Below are 12,500 nucleotides of genomic sequence, written 5' to 3'. Positions count from 1 at the left end.
CCGAGAAAGCCGTCTACTCCCATTCTGCTATTAGTGAGCATGTGTCAAGACCTATTTGGCACCGGTTACTTTGAGAGTGACATCAACGGCGACCTTTTGACCTGCCTCGACAGAAGAAAAGGTCTGGCGATAGTTTTCCATTATAGAAGCTGAGCAGCTCTTGTGCCAGATGGAGGGTAGTAAAGGCAGAGCAAAGAGAAGAAAGGCGCTGGTGATCGGGTTCACCCGCCTGCTTTGCGCAGGGGCCTAGAGGAGGGCCCTGAGGCACTCCGGCCTGACCGTCACTCCACGGGCAACGTCGCTGCCTCCTGCCCTGTTACAGAAGCCATGAGGAACCCTCCAGCTAGCTCCTCCAATGTTTCTGGGCGAGAGTTTGCTACAGTAAATCGGTTGAAGCGCGCGGGACCTCAAATTGCTACTGCCCGTGTTTTCGGCACGTGTCTGGGCAGCGCGTCAGCTCACAGCTTTGATATGGAAGAACTCTGGTTTTTATCCAGAGAGGCAGTGGGGGGAGAAGGAGAAGTGTCGAGACACGCTCTCCCAGTGGGGGGAACAACGCCGCGTTGTGTAACTCTGATCGATGCGCCCGCACTCGCCGATAAAAAGATTTCGCACAGCCAGAGCCTCCGTCTAGTCGCCTACCCTACACACACACTCCCCACCCCCCCACCCCCCCACACACACACATACACACACATATATACTCCCGACCCCGACCCTGAACTTAATAGCTGCTGCACCACTTTAACCAAATCAATGCAAGGCAAAAAGACACCGGCCATTACAAGCCTTCAAGCAGAGGAGATATGAGTGGTTGGACTCATCCCCCACCCTCCATCCACCATCCGTGCTTGTCGGCCTCAGGTAAACAAGAGCACATGGAGTTTACTGTCCCGCCTTCAGCGACGAATGGAGAGGAATGAATGGGGCAGAGATTGTCTGTTCGCAAGCCTGATTTATATAATATGACACTAATCCAGACGTGAGGACGTTACATAATCCCACCCCTTCCTCCACATCACTGCCAGCATCATCCGTGAAGTCTTTACAGGTCGAGGTCCAAACCCGCTGCTTCAGCCGGCTTTCTGCTCTCCTGGATAAATCACATTTATGAAAGTCGCAATTACCTGATTAGCCCCCATCCCACCCCCCCCCCGGAAACACCCTGGCGGGCCCGCGGAATTCATTACAGCCCGTAATCTCGTTTAGATTGCCTGTGAACTCTGGCTGGGGGGAGAGAGCGGGGCAGTAGCGTTAAATGTCACAATGACCCGGCAGCATGGAGACGAGTGATCCAGCCTAGAAGATCGCATCCACGCAACCATGAAAAATGACTGAACATCTCCGCACGGAAGGGGCCAAAGGAAGACTGACTTCATGCAGCATGTGTGTTTGGGGGAGGTTGCGATTTTCAACTCGTGTATATAAAAAAAGATAACTTTGATAAGAGATTCGTTTGGAGGCCCAAAAGCATGTAAAATAAATGTATGAAATAAATGTTTAATGGTTTGCATAATTGCGAAGGATGTGTATATGTCTTCTTGAAGGAACCGGAGGGGAAGGGTTTTCAGGACCAGATCCATCCTGATCTTCAGGTTGAACTTAGGAGTTATTGTGGTGGCTGAGGCTTGGTCCAGAATGTCTTCCTCCTGATTCCACAAAACTCCTAAAACCTCCAAGTTTAGGATAGTTTATTGTCTATTTCTGTGGGGTTTGTTTTTATTCAATTGCAATTTGAAGAACCCAAGTCTGCAAAGAAGTGTGTGTGATCTGTTCCACTTCTGCCACCACCCCCTAGTTCAATCAGGCTCCGTTCAGCTCTCACAGATACACTACCGTCAAACAAAACAATAATTTCATAAATGTGTAAATTATTTACATTAGAGGCAAGGTCGCAGACGTATTAATACATACAGGGAGGAGAGGGGGATGAAGTCTTCATGTTGTTCACACACTCACACACTCATATATTCAGTCTTCTGTGTTCCTAGTGTGTCAGTTACATTAGGCCTCATTAACTCTCCTTTTTTCTTTATATCTGCTAATTAGCTCAGAGGTGGTCACAAATTAATTAACATCTCACATAGCCTGTGCAATTGCATTCTGTTTATTTAGTTTCTCCTATTAACTTTTAATCTTTTTTAAACACTAAAAAAGCAATTAGTATTTTTGATAAACAAACAAACACCAAAAAAAACCAAGATGTGGGCCCAAGGATAATCAGCATCTCTGCATGTAGCCATGAGGAAGCCATTCTGCCAGTTAATTTGACCTCTTAGCACACTGAAGCCCAGAATGACTATATCACACTAGAATATACAGACCTGCCAGACGAGGAGGAAACAAAACGATGAAGGATTCTGCCCACTGGCTTCCAGGTGGTCCTCGTGGGTTCATCCACTAAATGATCTCATAAGCTACGTACACCAGGCACTGTTGAGGCAGAGGTTCCCAGTTCCTTAGGTGCAAGTCTATACAGTGTGTGTGTGTGTGTGTGTGTGTTCTTTATATAAATTACTTATAAAATATATATTATGATTCTATGTAAGATTTATATCTGTTATTACTTTTTTTACTGTATTATATTTTAAGCCATCCAAATCTTTATGCCCGTGGGAATCAGAGAAGAATGTCTGTTGCAGTTTCCAAAGGTGGTTTTTCAAAAAGTGCACTGTTGTGAGAGCTCACCTTTTAAAGTCAGCATGACCTGCAGGAATGTACAGGACACACTCCGCTTTTCAGAATGCTATTAGCACACTGTGGTTTTCAGAATATACTGAACACACTGTCCTTTTCTAGTACTCTTAGCACACTGTGGTTTTTTAAATGTACTAAACACATTGTGGTTTTCAGAATGTACTGAACACACTGTCCTTTTCTAGTACTCTTAGCACACTGTGGTTTTTTAAATGTACTAAACACATTGTGGTTTTCAGAATATACTGAACACACTGTCCTTTTCTAGTACTCTTAGCACACTGTGGTTTTTTAAATGTACTAAACACATTGTGGTTTTCAGAATGTACTGAACACACTGTGCTTTTCAGAATGCATTTCGCACACTGTGGTTTTCAAAATGTACTGAACACACTGGTTTTCTGATTACTCTTAGCACACTGTGGTTTTCTAAGTGTACAGAACACACTGTGGTTTTCAGAATGTACTGAACACACTGGTTTTCCGATTACTCTTAGCACACTGTGGTTTTCGAATTGTATTGAGCACACTGGTTTTCAAAATGTACAGAACACACTGTGGTTTTCAGAATGTACTGAACACAGTGTTTTTCACAAGGTTCTGAACACACTGTGCTTTCACACGCTGCCTGTCCCGAATACTTGGACTCCACACCGTCCGTGTTCCAGAGATCTCAGCACTGTGGATTGACCTCTTACAGTTTGAGTGACTGGAAATCTGTGCAATGAACACTGTGCAATGAACCCACAGCGAAAACCTCATTCAAACATGAGTCTGCAAACCAGCCACCAACCCCGAACACTGTATATGTTGCTGGTAAAAAAAAAAACACCCATCAGGTCCCACACCTCTCCTGCATATCTCTGGATTTATGAGTACGCTCGTGTGTGTGCATGCATCTGTGTATGTACCCTTGTGCTTATGTATATGTGTGTGTGTGTATGTGCGTGGGCTTAAGTGTGATAAAAGCACGCGACGCTGGTGCTCACTCTTCTGTCTGTTAAAGTGCTGTGGGCCTTTTTTGCTCCCATGAAGAAGACCATTTATACAGTGTCTGGCACGGGGGATCATCCCTCTCCATATTCCCCCCATTGACCCGGGTTGTTCTTTTTATTACGAGCAGATTTTTATTGAAGGATGATTACACTGAATGATGCCAAGCGTGGGGAGAAGGTATCGACCGGAATAATGACATTCCAGAACGGGAGAGAGAGAAGAGTATCGACCCCTCCTCCTCCTCCTCCTCCCCGCTCTCATTCTCTCCACTGCTCACAAATTGAGTCACATCTTCTTCTCATCCATTATTTAAAGCTGATCGGCCTTTCTTGGCAACTATGGATTTGATAATCATTCCGATGTCCATATTAAATATGTGACATAAATTTCACCGCAGGTGCCTGTCAATAGGCAGCCACAAGAGAGTAACTAAGGGGCAATAGAGAAACTAATGTATGGGTATGACAGAGAGGGAGGGGAAAAGTGTGTGTGTGTGTGTGTGTGTGTGTGTGTGTGTGTGTGTGTGTGTGTGTGTGTGTGTGTGTGTGTGTGTGTGTGTGTGTGTGTGTGTGTGTGTGTACAGAAGAGATGAGGAGAGAGAAGGAGCCACTCTGATGTCATAAGCATGAGAATGTTGTGTCATGCTGCATGTAAAGTATATGTAAAGTATATGTTTACACATGTAAGGTATATGTTTACAGATGAATGTAATGTATATGTGTTTACAGATGGATGTAAAATATGTGTATAAAAGTGGATGTAAAAGTGGATGTGTACACAGGAGGATGAAAAATGGATGTAAAGTACATGTGTACACAGGACAATATAAAGTACATGTGTACACAGGAGGATGTGAAGTACATGTGTATACAGGTGGCTGTAAAGTACATGTGTATACAGGAAGATGTAAAGTACATGTGTATACAGGAAGATGTAAAGTACATGTGTATACAGGTGGCTGTAAAGTACATGTGTATACAGGAGGATGTAAAGTACATGTGTACACAGGAGGATGTAAAGTACATGTGTATACAGGTGGCTGTAAAGTACATGTGTATACAGGAAGATGTAAAGTACATGTGTATACAGGAAGATGTAAAGTACATGTGTATACAGGTGGATGTAAAGTACATGTGTATACAGGAGGATGTAAAGTACATGTGTACACAGGAGGATGATGTAAAGTACATGTGTATACAGGTGGCTGTAAAGTACATGTGTACACAGGTGGATGTAAAGTACATGTGTACACAGGAGGATGTGAAGTACATGTGTATACAGGTGGATGTAAAATACATGTGTACACAGGAGGATGTAAAGTACATGTGTATACAGGTGGCTGTAAAGTACATGTGTACACAGGTGGATGTAAAGTACATGTGTACACAGGAGGATGTGAAGTACATGTGTATACAGGTGGATGTAAAATACATGTGTACACAGGTGGATGTAAATTACATGTGTACACAGGTGGAGGCCTCTTGGGAAGGCGGCTCCTCGCCATGAAAATAAAATATCAGCTGGCAGATAATAAAGCTATACATGTGCCAAGCAGACAGGCCGTGTGTCTTTCCTTAGTGGTGGACTCTTCCTCCCTGTGATTTTCTGCAGCTGCCTGCCGTGAATACTGGCCTATGCACCCTGAGATTAGAACGAAACAGCTGTTTCTCTGCAGGCTAACCAATATATCAACCCCTGATAACTAATGACAAATGGTCCCCCACATTGTGTCGGACGTACAGGGTTTGGAGAGGGAGAGAGGAAAACGAGTGTGTGTGAGTGCTTGTGTGTGTGTATGTATTTGTGTGTGTTTGTGTGTGTGTGTGTGTGTGTGTGTGTGTGTGTGTGTGTGTGTGTGTGTGTGTGTGTGTGTGTGTGTGTGTGTGTGTGCATGTTTATTGAGTGTTTGTGTGTGCGCACGTGTGTGTGTATGCATTTGTTTGTATGTGTGTGCCTGTGTGCCTATACATTTCTATATGCCTTTCTACACACATTCCTAATCTTAAATCACAGTTTTGGAATTAGAATGTCCCAAGTGAAGCAGTGTATACCGCAGAAAGCATGCATATATAAAAATCCTGCATGCATATATAAAATGTTGAATATTCATTTAACGTTTTTTAATTTTGTTAGAAGGAGATCAGTTTAGGCAAAAGCAAAAAAATTTCCACAGATCATGCTGAATAAACTTGGGATTTAACCAGTCAGTCTCGCTTCGTATTACCCACGAGTTTAATAACCGAACGTTATAAATTCTGATGGTAAGACATTAACCAAAACGATGCCAGATTTAAAATTGCATTCGTTGTTTTCTCATTCATGAAGTCGTCAGTCTATAACGTTTTCTTTTACAGCCACTGCAAGAGAGAGAAAAAACACTTATTGTGCAGATGGATTTAAAGGGGTTGGCCCCTGGTGTCCCCAGCGAGGGCTCGTTGGCGCTGTTAATTCTCGGATCATGTTTAATGCCGCACGGTTATTGTTATACCGCCGACTACTCAGACGTGCTGGCGTACCGAGAATTCGCTCCTCTTATCGGCTCGATTTGCAGATACGCGAGGAGAGAAGCAATCTGCGCCGGAGCTTCGGGGACAGCAGCCTTCCGCAACACAATAGCGCAGAATTACTGTGAAATGGGAGACACAGCGGTAGCCCGCAGTTATATCAGAATCAGTTATATCATATTATCTTCACTTTGTTTGCTGGGTGTCCGACATGGAGCATACGCAGATTATACGGGCATTACGGGGTAATTTGTAACATTGTGTATGGAGTAAATCGTGTATAACAGGTTAGCTACGCCAAGGTCTTGACAGAGGTGGAAAAGGGAGGGAGGAGGCGCTGGGGGTCACTGAGATCAGCTGTGACAGAGATGCTTTATTTGTTTCTTGGTCTTTTTGGGGAGTAACTATATGAACTATATAAAAAGGTTGGGCTCTTACTTTATGAAAACCGACTGTATACATAATTGTTATGTATTTTATTTTTTTTTACGTTGTGAATTTATTTTTGGCCTTTTACAAGGGGGAAAAATGAAATACAGGCTAAGACACAAACCTTTTTTATTCCAGTTAAACAAAACTTTAAGCCAAAGATTTATCTTCTTATAGGCTGCAGACAACATAGCATATATTTAAACTTTCTTACCGTGTGTAGTCACGGTTTTTTTTTGGGGAGGGGGGGGGGGGCACAGCAGCAGCTAGCCTGGAGAGTTCACGTGTTAGCGATTCACCTTCTCACAGTTTGCAGTGGCTGGAGTTCACAGCCAAATGCGAGAGCTGGCGAAGTTCCCGGCGGACAGCACGGCACGCTGTGTCCGGTTCGCGTGCCGGGCCTCGGCTGTCTCCGTGTCTGCGTGCCTCCGGGGGACTGGATGTAGCCGGCCAGACGCTCAGCTTTTGACCAAGGCAGCGCTCGTCGGTATCGGGTTTATAGAAGCGGTGCATGGCGTGTGAGATTGCGGAGAGTGAAGCACATAATTGAAAGCCATGTTTAAAGGGGAAGACCTGGTGACAGTGATTCTTTCTCTCCACCATCAGAGGACTTGAAGTCGTCGTTCATTAATATGGGTCATCCGCTCATCTTTCACGCCTCATCAAACTCTCTCAAAACTAGGGTCTTACCCCACGTGACCCTCTAAGGAAATGGAGTGTTCCTCTCTGCTGACAGACCCAAAACTCTTCATCCTTGTGTGTTGGTGTGTATTGCCTTATTTATTTTTAGATTTAAATTCCAGCTATGGTGGTTTCGTTCACTCGAGCCCTTAAAGGCTTCTGCTACAGCTGTCAGACAGAGCAGAGCTGTGAATATCCGTGGGTTTTTCTTTCCGCTAAACTAACGAAGCCGGCAGGCCCTCGCGGCGTGTTTGCGTGATATGGGGAGGTGGTTCCTCGTAAGCCGGGGTCACGGCACCCTGCTGCGAGGTCAGAGCTGTCAGAGCGACGGGGCAGGTAATATCAGGCCGTCCTCCGTCGCTGTTAGGGCCAATCAGCCTGCTCCACCCGCCTTGATTGGCCTGACATACTCCATCAAAGCCGGAGTGGAGCAGCTTTCACGCGGCCTGCAATGTCCCACAAAAGCCTCTCCACCACCCCCACCCTCCCCAATGCCTCCACCACCCCCCTCTGTTTATCCCAGCTGAAATGGTTTCCCCCCCTCACTGGTTTCTGAGAGTTCGGAACACAGCAGATCCAGTGATGCAGGCAAAGGGAGATGAACAAACAACACAGAAACTTCTGACTCCTCTACCCATTTCATAAGAAAATATAAACGTTCCACCATGATGAGAGACGCCGTTTCCGTTAAAGAAGAGAACAGACCCTCGTGAGAATTTGCTGGATTATTAAGAGGACTTTCAGCACCACGGACAGGTGCTCTCATGTCATACTGTAAATAATAGTGTTTGTGTGTGTGTGTGTGTGTGTGTGTGTGTGTGTGTGTGTGTGTGTGGGTGTTACATATATGTCACATATTATATGCTATAGCCCCCAAATAAGGGTTTCACATACAACAAATAAATCCATAAAAAATCATGTATTTAAAATGGAAATAACAATATTGTTTGTTGTGGCTTTGCTGAGCCATGATGTGAAAGCATAAAGCATTTGAACCAGCTGGGGTTCAAATCCATGCTACTCATTTCAATTTAAGAATGTTACTGGTCTAAGTAATTAAGCTATTTCATATAATTAGAGAAGCTTTGATTGTCTGTAATCAGCCAAATATAATCTAAAATTAAAACATTTATGAGAACATGAGATTTCTGTGGGCATGATCATAACCCAAAAAACTTTTGGACAAACATGCTCAACCTTTTAATTAGCTGCAGTGTTGAGAAAATGACCCAGTGTGTGGGTGTTATGTTTCCAGATCCAGCCTGTGTGAAGACCAGAAGTTGTTCAGTTGTCAACAAACATCACGAAAATTCCAATGAAATGGTGAATGAAAAAAAAAAAACCTGCATAGAAATGGTCGCAACTAAAATGGTTTGAATTTCCAAGCCACTAGAATCTAAATCAATCCAAGACACATACGTGGCTTTTCCCCTGATTATTTATTTATTTGGTGGCATATAGAGCATTTCAGACATTTGAAACAAGAAGAGGTTTTAGCTCTTTCTGCTAATAGAGTTGGATATAATGTTCTGGCATCACTCTGGTCTTTTGTATTGACCATATCGTTGTGCTGTTAGGATCTCCAGCACCTCCACCACCTCCCCCCACCCCCTCGACCAAATCCTCTCGTCCAACCTGGAAGGTAAATACCAATCAAAGCCTCTTTGTTTATGGAATTGTATAGAGGAATCAGAAAAAAAGCACCATGTAAGTGGCACTTAAGCGGTAGCCAACGTCAGTGCGAGGCCATTTATTCCGGGGAACAGCAGAATCATAACTTTGTGACTGTAGCGGCACGGTCTTTGTGAAGTCCCTGATTCTCTGGGAGTGCCAGTCAGGCACACCAGGGGGTGATGGGACGACCTTGCGTGCTCTTGAAATTACCCACGAGCTTGAGAGAGGCGGCGGGAAGCAGTGACAGACCTGAATGGAGGTAAAGTGTGCTAGTGTATTAGGCACGCGTGCGTGCGAGCGTGCGTGTTGTGTTGTGTTGTTTAGTGGAACTTCAGAGACAGATGCAACAAATGTTTGTTACCGTTATTTGTTATAAGGTGAATTAGTTGTACCGAAAATCAAAAGGATATACCACAATTCACCAGACTTCATTTTAAGCTGAGCTCAGAAGTATTCCTTTTTCTGCTTTACCTCTCAGATCCTCGACTCCATTTTCTGTTTGATTAGACAAACAGTTTAGAAAAACCGTCCTGGTACAGCTGAAAGGCACACGGTGATAGCAGACATGGCAATTAGCAGACACGTCTCCAGGCACAACGATAAATGCACTGGGATCCAGGCACAGAGATCACCTTGCACACCTGGCCACGCCCAGTCAGTGATGTCACTGCGAGAAAAAGCACACATGCCAATGCATCTGACCAAAGTAAAAGCAAAGTCAGGAACACAAAGCGTGTAGTCCAAACAGGGCGTGGCTAAATAGTCCAGACAGGGTGTGGCTGAATAGTCTAGACAGGGCATGGCCAAATACTCCAGACAGGGCGTGGCCAAAGAGTCCATACAGGGCGTGGCTGAATAGTCCAGACAGGACGTGGCCAAATAGTCCAGACAGGGCGTGGCTGAATAGTCTAGACAGGGCGTGGCTGAATAGTCCTGACAGGGCGTGGCCGAATAGTCTAGACAGGGCACTAGACAAATAGTGCATTGTCCGAGGTGAGAATGACAAGCTTCTGAATGGAGATGCTAATAATAGAAAAATACAAAATAATAATAAAATACACTCCTATGGCATACAGCTGTGGCATTTGAACCTCGATAAAGCAGTACACACAAAGTACTACAGATCCCAGCATGCACTGGGTGGGAAACTGGAATGTAGGCACAGAGCTAGCACACAAACACTCAGACCCATGGACGATTTAGAGTTCTTAAGAGTCCTTATCAAACGTGAATGCCTTTGTACCATGGAAATGGGAGTCCTTGGAAAAACACAAGGGAAACATGTTACAACCAGAATGCATCAGGGCTGAAGATGAACCCTTCTTGCTAGGTGGGGACAGCAAACCACTGAGCCATTATTCCACTCCAAACACTAAAACGTAAAAATACACAAGTCAATTGGTGCCATTTTCCACCATTGATAAGAATGCTAAGGCATGCGTTAGCAAACCACACACTTGCTGTTGAACGAACCTGGTCAGACCGATCAGGATTCACGGTGGCACAAAGTTCTATCCAAGGACCAACGCATACAACCGTTGCCTTTACCTCCATCAAAATTAGACAGTCATCAGTGAGAAGTTTGGCGAATTCAGTTGTATGTTGCTCCATTTCAGGAGTGGCTAATGGCTAAACCCCTGTAGTAAACACCTCAAACTTGTTTGGACTTAGGCTGAACAATGAAGACATCCTCATTCTGAGCAGTTAAATAAACGTCTGAAGACATTGAAGATGTAGTAACATGTTCAGAATTCTGGGAGTGTCTGCAAATGAATGGAACTGTGGACAGATGCTGAACCCCGACCCCACAGGTCATGCAACATGTTAGGGGAAAACGCTGTTGTTGTGAGTTCACAGTTAGAGTTTTGGCGTGTGCGTATAAAGGAAAGATCTTGGATTTGTGGAAATGCCCGAGTTGCCCGGTTGATTCTATGGACCACATGAACATGACTGTGATACCACGATGACCTCATCCTAGCCATTAGCTTCTCGTGTGGGTCAACATACTCTATGTCTCCATACCTGTAGATGTCCAGGTCTGCTCAGAAGGTCATCTGGAGCTGCAGGGTAATGTAGGGTTATGCAGGGTAATGTAGGGTTATGCAGGGTAATGTAGGGTAATGTAGGGTAATGCAGGGTAATGTAGGGTTATACAGGGTAATGCAGGGTAATGTAGGGTTATGCAGGGTAATGTAGGGTTATACAGGGTAATGCAGGGTAATGTAGGGTAATGCAGGGTAATGCAGGGTAATTCAGGGTAATGCAGGGTAATGCAGGGTAATGTAGGGTTATGCAGGGTAATGCAGGGTAACGCAGGGTAAATCAGGGTAATGTATGGTTATGCAGGGTAATGTAGGGTAATGCAGTGTAATGCAGGGTAATGTACGGTAAAGTAGGGTAATGTAAGGTAATGCAGGGTAATGTATAGTTATGCAGGGTAATGCAGGTAATGTAGGGTAATGCAGGGTAATGTAGGGTAATGCAGGGTAATGTAGGGTTATGCAGGGTAATGCAGGTAATGGCACAATTTGTGTAATAGAACTTTTATTTTTGGCACATTTGTTTAACTTATGTTGATTTTATTTGAAAATAAAAAAACACTTACACTGGGCCTATAGTGGTCTGTGCTTGTTGTGAAGCTAACTGAAGAGTGTGTTGGAGTTCTGATGGAACAACAGAGTGAGGTTCAGACGTTCTGATTTTTAGATGTACACAGGAATGTGAAACTCATTTGAAAAACAGACACTTTCGTTCAGCAGTGCCATGACTTCATTGGTGGTGTTTGTAATAATTCAGCAAAATAACAGTGCTAGTGTTATCATGTTATTGAAGGTCTTTGATGTTTCAAAATTCTAGAAATAACAATTTCTCTCTGCAAAATCTTTTATGAAAATGTCTGTAAATTTATTGCTTTTGCACTGTTTTTCAATTAAGATACTTTAATTTTGTAGCTTTTGGCTGCCAGCCAATGCTGGCAGTCATTTGACATTTTTTTTAATGATTTCTTTTTTCATTTCTTTTCTTTTTTTTTCTTTTTTACAGTGAAGCGTGACCGCGGGCAACGACTTGCTCATTGGTTATCATTTTAACACAGCTACTGGGCAACGTGAGCCCCCAAACCGCCTCGCTAAAGTGTTTGGATCGAGGCCCAGGGAATGGTTTCCACGACTTCATCCGCCATTTCCGTGGCATATGGCTATGTGTGAGCCGCGAGAGTTTGTTTCCGTGACACCTCAGGAATAAACAAAAGAGCATATTAGCCCTGTTTAAGAAAACCGAAGCAATAAAGGATCTTTGTGGCTAAAACATGCTGGAATGTCGTGAGGAAATGATTCACGCTGGCTGCTTCCAGTTCGTGCAGTGGTGATGAGAGACATCTAAATATGTCCAGCTCTAAATGGGCCAATTGGCTTTATTATAGGACAGGAAGGTAGAAATTATAACAGCTTCAATTAGCCCAGAGCCATAAAGCAAAGGCAATGTATACACATTTTCATTTCATTGAGTCACCATCTGTTT

General features: G+C 44.0%; 1 long non-coding RNA gene across 3 annotated transcripts in view; it reads left to right on the top strand.

The window, feature by feature from the left end:
* LOC143496518 (uncharacterized) overlaps window positions 1–12,500 on the top strand; it is a 91,763-nt gene that overhangs the window by 71,049 nt on the left and 8,214 nt on the right. The window contains exon 5 of one of the 3 annotated variants that reach the window (XR_013125628.1): window positions 1–1,523. This exon is cut by the window's left edge and continues 6 nt beyond it. The exons of the other annotated variants lie outside the window; for them this stretch is intronic. This is a non-coding gene — a long non-coding RNA (uncharacterized LOC143496518). Of the gene's footprint in view, window positions 1,524–12,500 lie in introns of those variants that run through there. 3 annotated transcript variants of the gene reach the window in all.

Source organism: Brachyhypopomus gauderio, unplaced genomic scaffold (genome assembly GCF_052324685.1).
Source record: "Brachyhypopomus gauderio isolate BG-103 unplaced genomic scaffold, BGAUD_0.2 sc96, whole genome shotgun sequence".
In the NCBI taxonomy this organism is placed as follows: domain Eukaryota; kingdom Metazoa; phylum Chordata; class Actinopteri; order Gymnotiformes; family Hypopomidae; genus Brachyhypopomus; species Brachyhypopomus gauderio.
Note: the sequence above shows the minus strand (reverse complement) of the source record. Positions and strands in the feature narration are given on the sequence as shown.